A 4043-nucleotide genomic window follows, 5' to 3' on the forward strand; every position below is an offset into this window, starting at 1 on the left:
ATGTGAGAGTTGGACTGTGAAGAAGGCTGAGCGCCAAAGAATTGATGCTTTTGAGCTGTGGTGTTGGAGAAGACTCTTGAGAGTCCCCTGGACTGCAAGGAGATCCAACCAGTCCATTCTGAAGGAGATCAGCCCTGGGATTTCTTTGGAAGGAATGATGCTAAAGCTGAAATTCCAGTACTTTGGCCACCTCATGTGAAGAGTTGACTCACTGGAAAAGACTCTGATGCTGGGAGGGATTGGGGGCAGGAGGAGAAGGGGACGACAGAGGATGAGATGGCTGGATGGCATCACTGACTCAATGGACATGAGTCTGAGTGAACTCCAGAGTTGGTGATGGACAGGGAGGCCTGGTGTGCTGCGATTCACGGGGTCACAAAGAGTCGGACACGACCAAGCGACTGAACTAAACTAAAGAGTACATCATGAGAAACGCTGGGCTGGAGCAAGCACAAGCTGGAATCAAGATTGCCGGGAGAAATACCAATAATCTCAGATATGCAGATGACACCACCCTTACGGCAGAAAGTGAAGAACTAAAGAGCCACTTGATGAAAAGTAAAAGAGGAGAGTGAAAAAGTTGTCTTAAAGCTCAACATTCAGAAAACTAAAATCACTGCATACAGTCCCATCACTTCATGGCAAATAGATAGGGAAACAGTGGAAACAGTGGCTGACTTTACTTTTCTGGGCTCCAAAATCATTGCAGATGGTGATTGCAGCCATGAAATCAAAAGATGCTTACTCCCTGGAAAGAAAGTTATGTCCAACCTAGACAGCATATTAAAAAGCAGAGACATTACTTTGCCAACAAAGGTTCGTCTAGTCAAGGCTATGGTTTTTCCAGTGGTCGCGTATGGATGTGAGAGTTGGACTGTGAAGAAGGCTGAGCGCCAAAGAATTGATGCTTTTGAGCTGTGGTGTTGGAGAAGACTCTTGAGAGTCCCCTGGACTGCAAGGAGATCCAACCAGTCCATCCTAAAGGAGATCAGTCCTGGGTGTTCATTGGAAGGACTGACGTTGAAGCTGAAACTCCAATACTTTGGCCACCTGATACGAAGAGCTGACTCATTGGAAAAGACCCTGATGCTGGGAAAGATTGAGGGCAGGAGGAGAAGGGGACAACTGAGAATGAGATGGCTGGATGGCATCATTGACTTCATGGATATGGGTTTGGATGGACTCCAGAACTTGGTGATGGACAGAGAGGCCTGGCGTGCTGCAGTTCATGGGGTCGTAAAGAGTCAGACGACTGAGCAACTGAACTGAATTCACACCTATCTTACTTAGAATCTAATTAAATGTATGGCTGTTCTAAACAATAAGCTCTCTGTGGGCAGAAATGTGTTGGTTTTGTGCACTGCTGTATCCCAAGCACCAATCACAGTTTCTAACATATGCTAGGCTCCCAAAACATTTGTTGAATATATAAAATGAAATTATATGCAGCTGTGAGATCCACAATTTAAATGTTTTAAAAGTGAAAATAATGCATTTCAATTTTATTTAAACAGCTCCAGTTATCTCTTATTAAACTTCTATAAACCTAATAAAAGCAAAGCAAAGACTAGAAAATGCAGGACAAATAGAAAACACAAAGCAAAAGGTAGAAACGAGTCCTGGTACATAACAGACTATCTATAAAATACAGAAAAAGAACCAATTAAAACACAGAAATTTTCAGATTATATAAAAAAGCAAAATCCAAATAGATCCAGTTTTAGAGAAACACAACTGAAACATAACGACACTGAAAGGCTGAAAGAATAAAAAAGAATTTTAAAAAAAGAAAATGCTAACTAGAGCTGGGGCAGTGATAGTAGTATCAAATAGATTTTGATTAACATTAGTATAGCTAATTAATATGTATGTAATTATATATTATATACATAATTATCACAGTTTAAGAAGGTCATCACACAATAAACAATTCGATTTACTGGAAATTATTAACAATTCTAAACTCATAAGCACCAAATAAAACATCCTCAAAATAAGAAATGCAAAATTTGACAAAACCAGAAGGAGAAACTGACACCTTCACTTCAACCTTGCAAATCAACATTTCTCAGACCCCAGCCCAGCAGGCTTCCTGTTAGGTTTTGTCAACAGGTGGCACTAAAAGGAGACCTAAAGGCAGGAAAGGGACATCCCTTCTATTTCTTGCTGTTTTTATCAACATAATCCAGGCAGGATCAGTTCAACCCAGCAATCACAACTTGCCCCAGGCTCCAGCTTCTTTCAGCACTGCTGCTGCTAAGTCACTTCAGTCGTGTCGGACTCTGTGTGACCCCATAGACAGCAGCCCACCAGGCTCCCCCGTCCCTGGGATTCTCCAGGCAAGAATACTGGAGTGGGTTGCCATTTCCTTCTCCAATGCATGAAAGTGAAAAGTGAAAGTGAAGTCGCTCAGTCGTGTCGAACTCTTAATGACTCCAGAAGCAATATTCAATTTTAAAGTCTACCAGCAGCAGCCAGGCAGCACTGATTCCTCAGAGCTATGATATTAATACTAATTCCCTGGGGCTCCTCCTCCTAGCTCTCAGATTCTAACAACCTGAACCTTTTTCCTTTTTTACCTAGATATAGGGGTGATACTTGCGTCCTCTGGCTTACCTCACTGTTTTTCCTTTCAGCCCTCCAATCCTTATGTAACCAATTCTCTAGATTTAATATATATTCTTTTTTTCTTTAATTGAAGTACAGTTGACTCACAATATTGTATTAGTTCCAGGTGTACAGCAAAGTGATTTAACAATATATTTTTTCAGATTCGTTTCCATTAAGGTTAATAAAAAAACTGAGTACAGTTCCCTGTGCTATGCAGTAGATCACTGCTGTTTACCTATTTTGCGTATAGCAGTGTGCACCTGTTAATCCCGTACTTCTACCTTATCCCTCTTCCCACCTTTCCCCTATGGTGACCGTACGCTTGTTTTCTATGTCTGTGAGTCTGTTTCAGTTTTGTAAAGAAGTTATTTGCATTATTTTTTAGACCCCACACATAAATGATATATTTGTCTTTCTCTACCTTCACTTATGATAACCTCTAGGTCCAGCCATGTTGCTACAAATGACATTACTTTATTCTTTTCTGTGGCTGAGTAATATTCCATTGTGTATGTATATACCACATCTTTATCCATTCATCTGTTGACAGGCACTTCCTGTCTGTTGCTTCCATGTCTCATCGACTGTAAACAGTGTTGTATTACTGGGGTGCATGTTAACTTTTCAAATTAAGAGTTTTCATCTTTTCAGAATATATGCCCAAGAATGGACCAAATGGTAGCTCTTTTCAATCTCCCCTTTTGAAGTATCCTGTGTGATACTTGCTTTTGGATTGAACCCTGACTGACATGTACCATCACAGAGGACAACTGCAACAAAATGCTCTCAATTAGGAGAGAAGACCAAAACAAAGTAGTAAAGATATAAAAGATTTGAACATATTAGCATGCCTGATTCAATGAAATACATCAAATCTTATATCCAACAGTCAGAAGGTAAGTGGGATTATGGCTACTGTTTCCTGATTTCCAGTTTTTGCTTTTATCATATGAGCACTGCTTTTACAACAGGGAGGGGAGAAACAGAACTTATTTCATTCTTTTGATAAATCAAAAGACCTAGAATAACTTTACACTGTAAAATAAAACTTTACAGTAATGAAAAGTCTATCTAAATTGAAACATCTGGTTAAAAGCATCATATGCTGCTGCTTTTAAAACTTCACTCTTGTCCATATACCAGCTTAATGATCTTTCTTAGCCACTTTTTCTATCATAAATTATCTTTTCCTACCAGGTACAAAGTTTAAATTGTTTTAAGAGGCATGGTGATAAACTGTCCATAAATGAAATTATACAAACTTATTTTGATAGCTTATGTCACTAAAAACGCTTTGAAAATCTTTCAGGAATTACAATCTCCTTAAATATAATCCAATGCCAACAAAGTGCCTTACCCTCAGAGTACAATCTCTGAGCATCTGACATTTCAGAACTCTTTTCTGATTACGTGATTTACTCAAACTTTTTTTT

The 4043-nt window shown here is 39.3% G+C and overlaps 1 protein-coding gene across 1 annotated transcript in view; it reads right to left on the reverse strand.

Annotated features, from left to right (window-relative positions):
- The window catches only part of KIAA1033 (KIAA1033 ortholog), a 63949-nt gene that overhangs the window by 53911 nt on the left and 5995 nt on the right, over nt 1-4043 (reverse strand). The window lies entirely within an intron of this gene.

Source organism: Bison bison, unplaced genomic scaffold, assembly GCF_000754665.1.
Source record: "Bison bison bison isolate TAMUID 2011002044 unplaced genomic scaffold, Bison_UMD1.0 scf7180017864327, whole genome shotgun sequence".
NCBI classification, from domain to species: domain Eukaryota; kingdom Metazoa; phylum Chordata; class Mammalia; order Artiodactyla; family Bovidae; genus Bison; species Bison bison.